We start from the raw sequence: 17,058 nt of genomic DNA, 5'->3' as shown, positions 1-17,058 counted from the left end.
CAGACCCTGTCCTGAAGCTACCTAGAGGTGGACAGTTCAACTTATTAGAAAAAAAAAAAAAAAAGTCGCTCCTATCATCCTTATCACTCAGGAAATTCCAAGGGTTTTAGGAGCTCTGTGCCAAGAACTGAGAACAAGAACCAAGTATCTTTCTTATAATACCTCTATTAAGTTATTTGTTATTCAGTTATGAGTTCTCTATATAGTCTAGATACCAGTCCCTTATCAGATATATAATTGTAAATATTTTCTCCCATTCAATAGATTGTCTTTTAACATTCTTGTTGTGTCTCTAGCACAAAAGCTTTTAATTTGATGAAGTCCAATTTATCTATTTTTTGTCTTAGTTTCCAAGGAGACAAAGATTTATCTCTATTTTTTCTGAGATTTTTATACTTTTAGCTCTTATATTTAGGTCTATGACTCATTTGGAGTTAATTTTGTATCTAGTGTGAGGTAGATATACAACTTTAATTTTCTGCATGTGGCTATCCAGTTGTCCCAGTATCATTTGTTAGAAACCTTATTCTGGGAGTGCCCCTCTACTTGCTAGATGGGATGCTGTGTGATTCATAAATCACTTAATAAAGCCAATTAGATCTGCAAAACAAACCAAAACACACACACACACACAAATTATTCTTTTCCCCATGTCTTGGCATCCTTGTCAAAAATCAATTGGCTGCAAATATGAGGTTTATTTATGGACTCTGAATTCTATTCTGTTGATCTATATGTCTATCTTAATGCCACTACCACATTGTCTTCATCACTGTGTTTTTAGCAAATTTTGAAATTGTAAAGTCCTCCAAATTTATTCTATTTCAAGATATTTTTGTCCTTCTAGGCCTCTTGAGTTTCTATATGAAATTTAGGATCAGTTTATCAATTTTTGCAAAGAACCAGCTGGAATTCTGACAGAGACTGCATTGAGTCTGCAGATCAATTAGAGGAATATTACCATTTTAATAATATTAAGTATTTTGATCCATGAACATAGGATATCTTTCCCTTTGTTTGGAATTTTAAAATTCAACAATATTTTGTAGGGATTTTTTATTAAAGATTTTATTTATTCATGAGAGACACACAGAGAGAGGCAGAGACATAGGCAGAGGGAGAAGAAGGCTTCCTGTAGGGAACCCGATGTGGGACTCCATCCTAGAACCCCAGGATCACACCCTGAGCTGAAGGCAGACACTAATAAACAGCTGAGCCACCCAGGTGTCCCAATATTTTGTAGTTTTAAGAGTATAAGTTTTATACTTCTGGGACAACTGGGTGGCAGAGTCAGTTGAGTGTCTGACTCTTGGTTTCAGCTCAGGTCATGGTTTTGGGGTTGTGGGATCATCAAGCCCTACATGAGGCTCTGTGCTCAGTACAGAGTCAGCTTGGGATTTTCTCTTCCTCTCCCTCTGCCCCTCCCAAGATAAATACATCTTAAGAAAAAAAAAGTGTAAGTTTTACACTTCTGTTGTCAAAGTTATTCATTTCATTCCTTTTTGGCATTATTGTAAATGAAATTATTTTCTTAATTTCATTTGCAGATTGTGCAAGTATATAGAAATACAACTGATTTTTGTATATTAGTTTTGTATCCTGAAACCTTGTTGGACTTGTTATGAGTTCTAATAATTCTTTTAAGATTTATTTATTTTAGAGAGAGAAAATAAAAGAGGGCAGGGGGGAAAGATAGGGGGAGAAAGTCTTAAACAGACTCCACACTAAGCGTGGAGCCTGACATGGGGATCAATCTCATGACCTTGAGATCATGACCTGAGCTGAAACCAAGTCAGGTGTTTAACCAACTGCACTGCACAGGCACACCTCTAATAATTCTTTTTCAAAAACACTGTATTGAAATGACAGAATTTAGGAAATCATCCTTAGGCCACCTCATTCCAAAAGTTCAGAGAACTAATTTCCCATAACGAAAAAAATGAGGAACACAAAGTATCAATGTAAAAATCCCACCCACAGTGTCTGTAAGAGAGGATAAGAAGCAGAATAACATCCATATGGACAAAAAGTGAAACTATACCAACTATTCCAAGTCAAGAAAAAAGATATTACAAATGTCATAATTAGAAGTGAGTCTCAGAAGTGAGATGACAGCACTTAGGATAGATTTAGAAATAAAAGAGACAATAATTTTAGGTATGAAAACAAAATTAGAAAAAATACAAGAGCAAATCAGATGATGCATCATGAGAAATAAAACGTGAAAAGTAGAAATTTTTTTTAATCAAAAAAGAAAAGCACACAGGGACGCCTGAGTGGCTCAGTGATTGAGCGTCTGCCTTCAGCTCAGGGTGCGATCCCAGGGTCCGGGGATCGAGTCCTGTATCAGGATCCCTGCAGGGATCCTGCTTCTCCCTCTGCCTATGTCTCTGCCTCTCTCTGTGTGTCTCTCGTGAATAAATAAAACCTTTTGAAAGAAAAAGAGGCATACATAAAGGAGTTCAAAAGAAAACGACAAATACATAAAATAGGCAAAGGAGTGCCTGAAAATGAAGCTCGCAACAAGGGAACAGAACAAATACTAGAAATTAAAATTCAAGGAAACTTCCCTGAAATTCAAAAGGGGGAGCAGGAGAGATTTGATACTACATCACATTAGTCAGGATCCATTTAAAAGAAACCACAAGGGAATTTCAACAGGAAAGTTTCCTATCAAGGATTACTGACTATAACAGGAGGTTGGAATAATGGAGGAATGGCCAATAAAAAATAAAAGGAACTTTAAAGAACACAGAAGTAGCAGATAAAGGGAAAAGCCTCTATATCTAGGGCTGAGACAGAAGAATCAACAAAAGATCCTCCTTCCTCAGGACTGATATCAAGACCTTGGAAGGGGACATAGCTGTGACTCCCTGGATGGTGAACTTTGCTGAAGTTGAAACCACCTAAAAGCATGCCAAGGGAAGTTTCCCATGGGTAGTGCCCTGTGCTACTGACCACCAGGTTCTGATCAAGCTAAGAGCTCCATCACTGCAGCCACTGCATAAGCCCAGTGCATGAGGAACACTAGAGTCAAGTAGAGAAACCCTTTCCTCCTCCAGTGCCCCTACAGCACCTCTACTGACAAAGTTTAACACTGGGCCAGCTCTCAAAGAAGGAATAGCTATGGGGTCCAGCTCCATTATTGCAGAGCAGACAATGAAAATGGTTTTGGAAGCTGAGACATAATAGATTAATAACTGATGCATATATATTAAAAATAATACAATATGCTTGAGAAAATTGACTCAGAGTGAGCAATGGCTAAGACACATTTTAGTAAACTTACTGGATATTTAAGGGAGGGGGAATCTTTTAATCATCGAAATGAAAAAGAACAAGTAACTTATAAGGGAAAGAAAATTAGATTATCATCAGACTTTTCAACAGCACTTCTTTGTGTCAGAAAAAAAAAATGGTGAGAGCTATCTAAGGCAAAAGTGTGAGCCAAGGATTTTATATTCAAGGAAACTGACTTTCAAGTGTAAAAGGTACAAACTGTTATCAAGATACAAGAACTCAGGGAATATCGTTCCCATGAGCACTTCCTGAAGAATTTACTAGAGAACAAGACTCAGACTGCCAAAATTACTAGCTACATCAGCACAAGAACTAGCAGAGAGCATTAAATACATAGTTACTTGTAGAACTAAAACTATATGAAGTTTAACAGGCAGAGAATAGGGGCACTTGGGTGGCTCATTCCTTGAGTGTCTGCCTTTGGCTTAGGTCATGATCCCAGGAACCAGCCCTGTATCAGGCTCTCTGTTCACCAGGGAGTCTGCTTCTCCCTCTGTTCCTCACCCTGCTTGTGTGCGCGCACTCTCTCTCTTTCAAAGAAATAAATTTAATTTTTTTTATTTTTATAAATAAGCTTATAAAAATAAATAAAAAGCAGAGAATATGGTATATAAAGGCTATAAGCTCTACTGATGTGGATACAGAAAAGCTATGAACATTGGGGTGCAAACTTTTTTTTAATGTGGAACACTTCACAAATTTGCATGTCATCCTTGTGTGGGGCCTTGCTAATCTTCTCCATACCATTCCAATTTTAGTCTATGTGCTGCCAGAGCAAGCACAAGAACTTTTAAACTCTTCTCAGTTATCATTCTGCTGGTAGCAGCATTAGTACTGATATTCCCTGTTGTGTGTGTAATGTTGCCTAAAACAAATGAGTAATTATGAGCTTTCTTAACTATCATCCCCTGTGTCCTAAAAATCAGGATTCTCAGTGTGGAAGAATAGACAGCTGAAATTTTTTAAAAGATTAAATAAAAAATCCATAGTCCTGAAATTTAATTGGAAAAACAGTATGAACTTATGAGGTATTTGATCTATTGTTCTATCTATATCTAATAGCTCCATCCATTGAAACAGCCTGGAAACAATGACCAGTTCGTAGCAATAAGCATCCCTGGAGTCCACATGGTGGTCACAAAATGCCATTTCCCACTAAAAGTCAGGGCTGCATGGAGAAATGACTGACAGATCAGGGGAGAAAATGCACAAAGAGAGTCTGGAACATCTTGATATAAAAGATGGCACATAAGCCATCATGGATAGGCTATATGTAGACTAGGGTATGTCAAAAGAACACAGAAACCAACCCACGGGGGTTCCCACTGGCCAATAACAGGACAATTTGAGCTTGAACATAGTAATAATTGCAACAAATTGAAATTTTCCAAGTTTACTTAAATCCACGAGTTCATGATGATATTGAAAAAACTGGTCACCTGCAGAGGATAATAAGGAACCAGCTTATTATTTTGCAAACTGATAAATATAGGTAATAAAGGAAGCATTTATCCTGCCTCTTCTGCATGAGCTATACCACTGGGTAACCTCATGGTACATGAGAGGAAGCATCTGTTTATAAAGAAATCCAGCAAATAAATGAAAAAGAAATGATGGAATTAAAATATCATCATCTTGTAGTGGTGGCAGCTGTGGTTCTTTTCATTACCTCATGTAGAACACTGGAACAGTCTCATCAACGATGCCATCATCTGTTTAACACTCTCAAGACATTTTCTCAAAGCCTATTTACTTATAAGTTGTGTGGAATGACAAAATTAATAAGCAATAAAATGTGAATCATAGCACAATGAAAATAATCTATGTCACCAGTTTGGACCCCCAGTGAATTAATGAATCTAGGGACGAGCATCCATAGCTACAAACACCACAAAGGGAGAGGCAGCCTAATATTATGTGGCCCCTAATGAACACATCACCACCTAGAGTCTTGCCAAAAAGACAAAGCTGAGTCTGATCAATCTTCTAGATCCAATGAGCAGCAAAGACAAAGGGCAGCAGAGCATATGGAACTGCCCATGAGTGGGCAGCAAACAAACCCCAGACTGTGGCAAACACTAGGATCCAAGAGCCTGGATTCTTCAACAGATAAAATTGAAGGAAAAGAAAAGGATGAGAGAAAACTCTGGAGATTAAAGAGAGGTAAAGATATATTTGCAGAGTGGGCAAGACTGGGGTACCTGGGTGGCACAGTCAGTTAAGCATCTAACTATTGGTTTTGGCTCAGGGTCATGGGATAGAGCCCTGCTTTGGGCCCCGCACTCAGCCCAGAGTCTGCTTGAGATTCTCTCTCCCTTTCTCTCTGCCCCTCCCGTTCATGCGCTTGCGTGCTCTCTAAAATAAGTAAATAAATCTTTTTTAAAAAGTGGTCAAGACTGAACCACCATTTCTAGAGATGCATACTTGGATGTTGGAACTATAAAGAAATGCAAGGAAGTGTTTACTAAAGAAACCAGGTAGTGGTTACTCTTGGGGTTGGGGGAGGGTACAACTGTGACTTGGGTGGGGAACATGGAAGTGCTGCTAGGGTGGCTGCAACATTCCATCTCTTGGGTTACAAGAGCATTTGGGGTGTTTGCCTCATAATATCCCATTAAGATCCACCTTTGTTTTGTGTATTTTTCTATATTTCTATTTCAAAAGAGTTGTAAGTAAAAAGATTATTTAAAAAGGAATCTTGAGGTGCCTGGGTGGTGCAGTCAGTTAAGTGACTGGCTCTTGGTTTTGGCTGGGGTCATGATCTCAGGGTCATGAGATTGAGTAATGTAATGGGCTCTAGCAGAGTCAGCTTAAGACTCTCTCTCCTTCAGGCAGCCCTGGTGGCTCAGCGGTTTAACACTGCCTTCAGCCCAGGTTGTGATCCTGGAGACCTGGGAGCGAGTCTGGCATCAGGCTCCCTGCATGGAGCCTGCTTCTCCCTCTGCCTGTGTCTCTGCCTCTCTCTCTGTGTGTCTCTCATAAATAAATAAATAATAATAAAAAGACTCTCTCTCCTTCTGCCCCTCCCCCTGTGCACACTCTCTCCCCAAATAAATAAATCCGGAAACAATGAAAAGGAATGTTAAAAAATTGATGCATATGTCACATAGCACCATGGTACAAATAGTACACTTTGGGAAATGTTGAGCTTTTCCATAAACCTGGATATTGAGAGGCACTAGAAGCTACTCTGCCACAGGAAAGTCTCTCCAAAAACCTCTGTGCGCATTTGGACTGGGTGGACTTCATGGTGGTGGTAGGGAGAGTAGAGCAGGAAAAGGATGTCTGCACTGTACAGACTGAGGACACAAGGGGCAGCCAGTGAACACAGTGTAGATGGGGTAGGAGGTGGGGGTTCCTATCTAAATATATCCTAAGCACTACTTAGCATATGCAGCTGAAACACAAGACCTGTCTCAACCATAGCATCTCGTAGGTGGCTACCAGGCCAACGGCGATGGCTAGAGGTGTCACAACCAGCTTAAAGTCCTGAGGCATATAGAGACCTGCAGAGGTGTCTCCGAGGCACACATCACTACTGTGGTAGAGACCTCCTAGGGTATCTGTCCAGCTCTCATCCTCGTTTATGCACCCCTATCTGGGTAGACATGCCTGTGCTATATTATCCTGTCCACCTAATCATACCTGATTGGATCAGAGAGGAACACCCTGTGTTGGAGATAGTACACTCCTGTGCTTTGCTATTTCCTATTTCCTATCCAGCACCTGTTTCCCCTCCCTCCTGTAGTGGCACCTCAAATTTCTTTTTAGACACCTCCCTTCCCCCATGTGGTCAGGGTAGGCTAAACTCATCTCCAGTGTAAGCTTAGATTAAACCAATAAACTATTCCTATCTCCAGGTGTTCAAGGAGTCCAGGCACAAGCCAATCACTGAGTCACTCCCTTGGCCCTGTGACTGTTGATGGATGGGCACTTGACCCACGCTTGTCCAATTAGAATGAACCTTACAACTCCTGTAGGGAAGGATGAAATCCCCCTCTCTGCCTTCACTTCTGTGTGATATGTAGTGAGGATGAAAGGTCTAGGACTGCCACAGCTTTTGTTGATATTGAGGGAAGACACCCTGAGAATGAAGCCAGAACTCAAGCGTGCAGAGTCATGGATGTTGCAGAGAAATGTAGCGAGTTTTCTTTTTTTAATATTTTATTCATTTGAGAAAGAGAATGCACGCTCACACAAGCAAGACTTCCCGCTGATCACATAGCCTAAGATGATGGCTTAGGACCGTTCACATAGCTCAGCAATGTCACACACACACACACACACACACACACACACACACACAAATGCCAAATGTATGTAAAGATCACATCTGAGTAAGGCCTGGATTGTATTACTGTCAATTTCTGGTTTAGATATTATACTAAAATTATGGGAGATGTTTACACTGGGGGAACTGAGTGAAAGGTAGACGGGGTTGCTACTATTGTTGCAAATACTTCTACTGTATTAAATTAAGGGTTTTTTAAAAGAAGATATGTAAGTGCATTGACCGTTCTGCATTTGATTTCAGGTCTTTATATCTCCCTGCTGCTCATCTAGCTCCTGAGCAGGGGCGGTGGGGGTGAGGTGGGGAGGAGGCTGAGGCAGCATTCTCGAGTCCCCTGCCCTTCACAATTCCACATTTCAGCAGCATCATCAGGCCTTCCCTATTAAGCTGCTTCAATTTCCCAGTGAGACTGAGAGCAGAACAAGACAGCTCAGAGAGGCTGGCATACATGAAAGTGCATTATATCTGCCTTTCTGGAGGATGGGGCAGGCATCTGCATGCACATGTGTGCACACATGCAGACACACGCCCTTCCTCTGGCAACAACCTGGACTCACTCACAGTGCCACTTGTCTAAGGACTTGTCTAAGGGCTCCTGGCTATCTCCTACCAGACACAATTCATTTTCCACGCTGGGACCTACAGTCTTGGCCTTTCAAAAGTCATCTTCTTGTTCCAAACCCACCCGTTTCAGGTGAATAATTCAGTGTGGGTAGGAAATTAACCATCGTGACTGTCCTCAGGTCCCTCTGAGTCCACTGATGCAAACACCCTGGGACCCAGGCTCTGCCTTTGTGCAAAATAACACCGTAAGGTTCAGGGTCCAATGCCATTTCCTCAGCACCCTGGTGTGCTGCTGCCCTCTGCTGGTGACTTCTAGGTAGTACTTAGAAATCCTAAAAAAACAAAAACAAAAACAAAAACCACAATGGTCCCAGTGGAGAAATGAGTAACGAACAAGAACAAGAAAGCCACAAATGAAGAAATGCAATGGGATAATCAGTATATGAAAAATATTTACCCCTAATGGTAACTAAAGAATTTAAAATTATAACATCAAAGATATATTATTCCCCCTGAATCAGATTGGCTATGACGGAAAACAATGGCAAAGTCTAGTGCAGTCCAGGGCTTGTCACATGAGGCAAACACAGAAAGTGCTCAACCCCAACAGAGCACCCTCTAGAACCCACTAGGACTTGGGCACCCTGTGGCGAAGTTCTAGCTTGCAAAGCTGGGAGGAGTGTAAGCCAACTCGTCCTTTCTAGGGGAGCTTGGTTCTATACAGCAATGACCTTAAAAATTCTGACTATTCTATAGTGCCTGGGTGGCTCAACTGGGTAAGCATCTGCCTTCTACTCAGGTCGTGATCTCAGGGTTGGTCCTGGGATCGAGCCCTGTGTCAGGGTCCACGCTCAGTGAGAGATCCTGTTTCTATTTCTTTCTCTGCCCCAACCCCCCTATGTGCTCTCTCTCAAATAAATAAATAAAATATTTTTTTAAAATTCCAACTGATCTGAATCTCAAATATCCCACCTCTAGGAATTTCTCCTAAAGAAGGTATCAGGCACAGACAATTGAGTAAAGAAATTATAACTGGAAGCTAATCTTCATACTGCCATGTTCTCAGTCAAAATACCCTCATTCTTCTCCCAGAAGCCAAATAGGCAGCCATTTCAAAATTTAAAACCAAAAGAAAAAAAAATTAGAATGAAGCCTGTGGTTCCTTTGAAACTGACTTCCAAGAGGCTGTCTTTATTGCTTAAAACCTTTCCCCTCCCCATTTCCACATCCACAGTAACGGGGCCTGATTTTACCTATTTCACTCCTTTATTGTCTATCTCCCAAACAAGAACAAAAGCTCCATGAAGTCAGAGGTATCATCTGATTCCTTCACAGTGCTTAGAACATGCCTGACACACTGTAGACAAACAATACTTGTTGAATGAATGAATCTATGGGCATTAGGCACCTCTGGAAGCAAGAGGGTGAATAAAGGTGACTCACTGCTCTCTAACAACAGAAAGTGCCATCTATCTTGGAACTGTGTTCAGTTTAGGGAACTCTTTTCTGTAACAGAGATCTAGGGAGGCAGTTCTACAGAGCTGTTGAGAGCAGAGACCACATTATTTTCTAGCTGTATGACCTTGGGCAGGTCATGTCATATCTCTGATCTTCAGTTTCATCATCTTAAAAAAAAGACAATGACACAGGCTACAAAAGGTTGATGTGAGAACTGAATTATGTAATTCATGTAAAGTGCAGTGCAGAGTGCCCTAAACAGAAAAGTTGTTCAGTAAGTGTTACTTGTTAGCAGTCTTCATTATTGCTGAGAATCTGTATTTTTCCTTGAGAGGTGGGGAGGAGGAAAGTGGGGAGAGACCAGGCAAGATTAGGAGGCCTCAGCACTGCACCTGGGTAGGCAAGACCATGTTTTCTGCAGAGGGTAAGGAAAATGAGGGTATCACTCAAAGTCTGAAGAAGAGGTTTTTAGAGAAGAGCTAAACGGAAGCCAGGTGAGGGCTGGCCCAAGGTGAGCACCATCACAGGGATGATGGCAGGTCAGGAGTTCCATGGGGTGACCAACAGGGGTAGGGAGCTGAGGCCCAGGGGAGCCAATCAGCGCAGACAAGCTACAGCTACAATGTGGAGGAACTGACCCAGGTGGGTGAGACAACATCCCGCCATCACAAAATGCTAGATGAATGTAACAACCATCGAAGACAAAGGGCTGATATCTGTGCTACATATCTGTAAACCTCCACTTGAATAGGAATATTTTTCACATAAAATACTAGAAGGCCAGTTATCCAATGGCAATACAAATCAATACATCTGCATCATGGAATTCAAAACTAGAGCATGGCACTGTTCTTGCTGACATCTATTGCAGTTATCTAATGTTGAGTAACAAGCTACCCCCAACTTGAAGCTTAAATAATAGCAGCATTTACAGACAGTACCCAACACAATAGTTCAACATAAGATTTTTTTACTTCACAGCAGTGCAAAAACAAGACACATTTGGTAGAAACCGTACTTCAAATTTTGAATTTGGGTCTTTTCTCAGGCTAGCAGTGTGCAGTACGATCCTCCCATATGCTGAGCAGCAGCAGTGAGCTGCAGTTCTCAGCCAGCCACACGATCAGGAGAGTCGGAGAGTCAACAACTTGTACGTACAACCATTGTTTGTCACTTTATATTCAGTGAATTACACAACATAGGCAACACTTCATTATAAAATAGGCTTTGTGTCAGATGACCTTGCCCATCTGTAGGCTAATTTGAGTATTAGCATGTTTAAGGTGGGCTAGGCTAAGCTATGATGTTTGGTAGGTGTTTTAAATGCATTTTCGATTTATATTTTCAGTTTACAATGGGTTTATCAGGACACAATCTCATAAGTCAAGGAAGATTTGTACTCTATCTTCCTCATCTGTCTGCAATCTGTGAGGGTTTGGCAGGGAGAGCTTGTCTTTGCTCCATCTGGCACCACCCTCAACGCTGGGTGCTGGAATTACCTAAAGTCTTGCTTTCTCTGGTAGCACCTGTCCTGTGAAGACTCCTTGGGCATCTCTCTCCTTTCTTCCCTCCTTCCTCCTGCCCCTGCCCTCCCAAGTGATCTCTCCAGCAAAGCCAAGGGATTTCTAAGGCATGCATCCCAAGAAAGAGCTAGGTGGAAGCTGTATCACCTTTCCTAATCTATCCTCAGATGTCACTCAGCATCACTCCTGCCACATTCTATTCAATAGAAGTGTGTCACTGAGATGGTTCCATATTCAAAGGGAGGGGAATCAGGCTCTACCTTTTGTGGGAGAAGTATCAAATAATTTGTAGACATACTTTAAAACCACCACAATATGGAAAGATGTTCACAATACTAAGAAAAAACAAATTACAGAATAATATGAACAGCCTGGGAGCACAAGAGCCCCTTTGCTATCTATGCATTCTTAGTCCTGGAGCTTGAACCTGGCCACCCCCAGCCTCCCAGAAGCATAGCCATGCCTTAATTTCTGATGTAGTCTAAATCAGCTCTGGATATAAATCCCAGCTCTGGCACATAGTAACTCAGAGCTGTTTCCCCAATAGTAAAACCAGAGTTATAATAACATTTACCTTACAGTTCGTGTAAGGATCCAGGAAGCCACCTATTAGAAGTGCTTAACCCAGCACCCAGTATATAGAAGTGCTCAGGCGCTAGCAGCTCCACCTGGACAGGCCTAGACTGGAGGAGGTCCCACACTGGGAGCCAAGATGCTCCTGAAGAATTTCTGGCCGTGACAGGATGTTGTTCCATGTTCCACTAGCACCCCACAACAGTGGAGTGTGGCTCCACCTTCCAGAGCTCCAGGTAACTGCAAAGCTACCCTCCACCCACACCTGCACCAGACTGCGCCTCACCAGTTCCTGTAGCACAGGCATTTGGGGCAGGGGAAGGCATTCCCTATACTGAGCACCTTATAACTGAGCACCAGGATTGAGGAGTATGGCCCCTGCTCTCAACAAGCTCATAGTCTAATAAGGGAGGCAAATAAATTACAAAGGACTATAAGGCAAAAAACTGGTGGGAAGACAGAAAAAGGTCTGGGTACCAAATGGTGCACTACTTAAGCTCCCTGGCAATGGGAGCTTTCATGGATGAATATTTGCCAGGTGGACAGGGGCAAGGGAAGGAGGAAACCCAGACAGAGCAAACTGCATGAAGGCCAAGAGGCTCAATGGTGCAGATGATCATGGCACTATCTGAACCACAGGTCAGGGAAACTTAAGCATATGGGGTGAGGAGTGGAGAGATGTAACAGGGTTTGGGCCCACAGCATGACAGGCTTCTCATGACCAGATAAAAACTTGGACTTTATGAAGGGGAAGCCACTGTAGTCTGCAGCAGGACTACTTGAAAGATCACGAGGGAGGCAGTGGGCAGCTGCGCTGATGGCAGAAGCAGCTGCTGCCACACAGCAGGGAAGCACAGAGAGGCTGAAATTTATATTCTCCCAAAATAGGTGTTGAAGCCCTAACCCTAATGTGACCAACCATACTTGGGGATAGGATTTAAAGAGGCAATTAAGGTTAAATGAAGTCATGAAAGTGGGGTCCTAATCCAGTATGACTGGAATCCTTATGAGACAGACACCAGGCATGCACAGGCACAGAGGAAAGGCCATGTGAGGCCCCAGGGAGAAGGTGGCCATATGCCAGCACAGAAAAGAGACCTCGGAGACACCAAGTTTGCCAACGTCTTGATCTTGGACTTCCAGTCTCCAAACCGTGAGGAAAGAAATTTAAGTCCCTAGTCTCTGGTATTTTGTTATGCCAGCCCTACAAAAAAGTATACTTGGCAATTGGTGGACGCCATTTACTGACTATCTGCATAGAGCTGGAAAGCAACACGTAGAGTTGCCACTCAGCTGCTGACTACACATGATGGCAGAATGAGTAGAGACAGAGATGTGGGTGTTATGAATAGAAGTGGATCCAGAGCGGGACACCTGGGTGGCTTGGCAATTGAGCGGCTGCCTTTGGCTTGGGTCGTGATCCCGGGATCCTGGAGTTGAGTCCCACGTCAGGCTTTCCGCGGGGGGCCTGCTTCTCCCTCTGCCTGTGTCTCTGCCTCTCTCTGTGTCTCTCATGGATAGATAAAATCTTTAAAAAAAAAAAAAAAAAAAAAAGGTGGAACCATGGGAATGAATCACAGAACCTATGAAGAATGTTTTAGAAATAAAAGAGGTCACCATGGAACCCTAGCAAATGCCTACAACTAAGACTCTAAAGGAAGAGATGCCCCTGAAGAAATTTTAGAAGCAGGGGAACACAAGCCAAATCTAGAGATTGGTGCCATGAAAACTTAAAGAACATTTAAGTGGGAGCAATAGTGCCAACTGTAACACAGAGATGAAAGCAGACAGGGGAGCCTGGGTGACACAGGTTAAGCATCGGACTCTTGATCTCTGCTCAGGTCACGACCTCAGGGTCATGAGATTGAGCCCCACATTGAACTCTATGCTCAATGCAAAGTCGGCTTGAGATTCTTTCTCCCTCCCTAAAATAAATAAATCTTAAAAAAAAAAAAAAAAAAAAAAAAGACACGATTAGGGAGTTGGTGCCTTTTCCTTGACAAGAAAATCAGCAGGTGGTTATCAGGAGTCATGCAGCAAACAATTTAGGTGTGAGGAAGGAAGTAGAAACAGAAAGGGTAGACAACTCTAGAGACTGCTAAAAAAAAAAAGTGGTGGCTCAGAACATCAGGTTCAGGGAAAGTCTCTTAAAGTATACAATTTCTAGTCACATGCAGCTTCAGAGGAGAGGCGACAGAGGCAGAACTCTGGGGACGGAAGAGGCAGATCGACAAGAAACAGGTGACAAATTACTCACCTGGAAGGAGGGATGTCTTTTCCACTGTAACAGGAACAAAGCCGTTAAGGCTGGAAGCGGATTCCATAGGTGGAGGGAACCTAATGCTCTTTTCACTATGAAGCAGGAAAATTCAGTCATGCACTGAGTGAACGATGATGGAGTAAACTACTTTGAAAGAATGGTGAAACTAGACCGGCTACAGGCAGTGAGCATGCACTGCCTCATGACAGACAATGGGATGGCCCAACAGCTCTGAAGACCCAGTTATGTATAGAGACAACAGACGTGTTGTAGTGGCACCACCCTGCAGTCATGGGACATCTCCAGCAGCAATATGAAGTACTATAGGAGTTCCTTTTCTCTTTAGATTTTCCTTGTGTTTCTCTGCCCATTCTAAAATGTCTTTAGGGGCAAGGATCACCAGACTGGCTCAGTCAGTAGAGCACAGAACTCTTGATCTCAGAGTGAGGGGTTCAAGATCCACATTGGGCACAGAGCCTACTTGATAATTTTTTTTTAAAAAGTAGAATCATGGAGTGCCTGACTGGCTCAGTCAGTTGAGTGTCTTAACTCTTGATGTCATGATCTCATTGTAGTGGGATCGAGCCCCATATTGATTCCAAGCTCAGCGGGGAGTCTACTTAGGATCCTCTCCTCCCCCACCCCCGCCCATCCTACTGTTGTTCACACACTCTCTCTCTAAATAAACAGATCATTAAATATAAATAAAAATAAAATTTCTTCAGGAGCATCTCTCTTCTTAGCATCCAGCTGGGAGGTGTTTGCCAGGGTTCTACTGTGACCTTCCTATTTTACTTATATATGTTCTCCATACATTCTATGAGTTCCCATGGTTCCACCCACTTCCTGCAACTTGAAAATGTAGAAAAAGGTAAGTAACTAGATGAATCCATACTGGGGTCTAGCTCAGGAAAAGCAATGTAAGAACAGGCATAAATGACCCCAAGAAGAGTTAAGACTGTATGTACCCTTATCTTTCCTTTCTCCATCACTTACTTCCTTGTGGGTTTTAACTTTAAGAACAACAGTTTTCATCCCAAAAAGACCGAACATTCCCTTTTTATAATGAACACTTAGCACGCACCTTTACTGTCCTGAGGTCAAGTCACAGATAACCTGCCTAACAGACATAAGTTTTAAAAGATCCATTTAATGTCCTCAAGGTAATGTTATGGAGACACAAAGTGAAATTTATAATAAAAATTAGATTTCAATTTGTAAATCTTAAGCCTAACTACAAGAAAAGACTTAATGAAGCAATCAGATGCTCATGGCTATATACAAATCCTCAAGAAGACACAGGTATAATCACAGAATGGTCAAATTATGCTATACTTGAAACTCAAATATGTATATGAAAGCCTTCAGGTCCAGTAAAAATCAATTGCTGCATTTCAAAAAGTGTTTGAAGTCTCAGGCTGTTAGAATAATGACTCTAATTATAAAAACTAGAACGTGATTTGGTTTCCAGCAACCCATCAGACAGAAAAAATGCAAATATGTAGTATGTCACAAGCTATTAATCATTTTAAGAGTCTTTGGTCACCACTCCATTTTCTATAACTCAAAAGTATGGGGTAAGGGGGAAATCCTACCATTAGCAATGGTCATCTCAGATTTGGAACACAAGAACAGCCTATACTGGAGGTTTTGACTACCTCCCTAATACTACCCATGTAGGAACCAGAATGCCTCTCATTTGGACAGACATAAAGACCAGAGGACTTCAGAAAGCAAACGGCTTAAAGAAGGTGGCTAGAGGCACTGCTACCGAGCTAATTCTGTTTAATGCTGTGTGTCCATACTAAGATGCTACCCTATTAATGACACCTCTTCTGAACACTAAATAAAACACCTATGCATATTTCAGACCTAAGCCCAGCCAGCCATCAGAGCATGGCAGATGGGGAACCCAACAGAGCAATGAATATCCCAGCTATTCCCACAATTCCTGGAGCTCCATCCCCATCCTCCCTGCTTCATCACAAAGTGGTTAAGTGGGTTTGAGAAGCAGAGGCTGTGGTGTGTTGGGTGTCAGCTAAAAGCAAGATGAGTCCTCAGAGGAAGGAGCAGGTAAAAGGATGCCAAAGGTCTATCTGGGGAGCAGACTAATTGTAGTATGTACTGCTTAAGCAAGCACTTAGGGAGCCGACTCTGTAACACAAGGAAGATGACAGGATATATGAGCTGGGAGATCTAGGCATCTGTGTGCCACTTACCATCAGGGTACTCTGAGTCTCTAAGTCCCCTTTCCTCACTGTAAAGTGAGGAGGACTGTAGTAATACTTACCCTTACCAGCCTGAGGAGATTGTTTGAGTGGATGGGATTCAATGGCTTATTATACATGAAGACACTTTACACAACACTTCACAAAGGTGTTCTTAGCACTCCCATTACTATTCTAAGGAAGCAAGCAACAGAGCTGTAAAGAAAATGAACCTAGAGGCCCTTAGGGCCCTGGGACAGTCAGACAAGTGGTCACACACTTCACAGAAGTCAAGCTACACTCCCTAGTCTGCTCCCCAGTGAGAAAGATAAGGATAAAAGACCACTTGTCAAGAATGAGAGTGCCTGTTTGGGGTCTAAAAAAGAATAGCTGTAAAAACTGACAAAGCTGGGAGGTGTTCTTGAGAAACAGTGTTTCCAAAAATTTCCTCAAAGTGTGTTCCACTAGATAGCATCAAGAAGAATTTGGTGGTAAAATCAGTGTGGGAATAGGCTTCCTTAGGCCTTTCCTGAGATCTTAAAAATAAATTTTCAATGAGGATGTGGGATGTAGGATGTGTGAAATTTATTTAACAACAGAACCCCTTTCCCACAGAGCATCTATCAAGGGGTTTCATGAAACATACTTTGGGAATTAAACTCTCCAGTTGGACAAAAGGTTATACAGGCACACGGATCAGGTAAAAAGGGAAACAATACTTTGTTGACATTCAATCAACAGTCAACACCTGCTGGACAGTTTGGAAAAAGGAGAAACCCATTTTTTAACCATGGTACTGAACCACCCTGAACCACCCTGAACCACCCTAATCCCCGACCCTCAAGATCCACCAGTTGTGCAACCCCGCACTCCACAGTCACA

The 17,058-nt window shown here is 42.3% G+C and overlaps 1 non-coding gene across 1 annotated transcript; it reads right to left on the bottom strand.

Moving 5' to 3' along the window:
* Positions 1-3,976: 3,976 nt before the first annotated feature.
* Positions 3,977-4,082, bottom strand: LOC140616679 (U6 spliceosomal RNA). Its single transcript, XR_012017083.1, has one exon. It is a non-coding gene; the product is annotated as a U6 spliceosomal RNA (small nuclear RNA).
* Between the last annotated feature and the right edge of the window lie 12,976 nt (positions 4,083-17,058).

The sequence above is a fragment of the Canis lupus genome, chromosome 24, assembly GCF_048164855.1.
Source record: "Canis lupus baileyi chromosome 24, mCanLup2.hap1, whole genome shotgun sequence".
In the NCBI taxonomy this organism is placed as follows: domain Eukaryota; kingdom Metazoa; phylum Chordata; class Mammalia; order Carnivora; family Canidae; genus Canis; species Canis lupus.
This window is presented reverse-complemented; position numbering and strand designations above follow the sequence as displayed.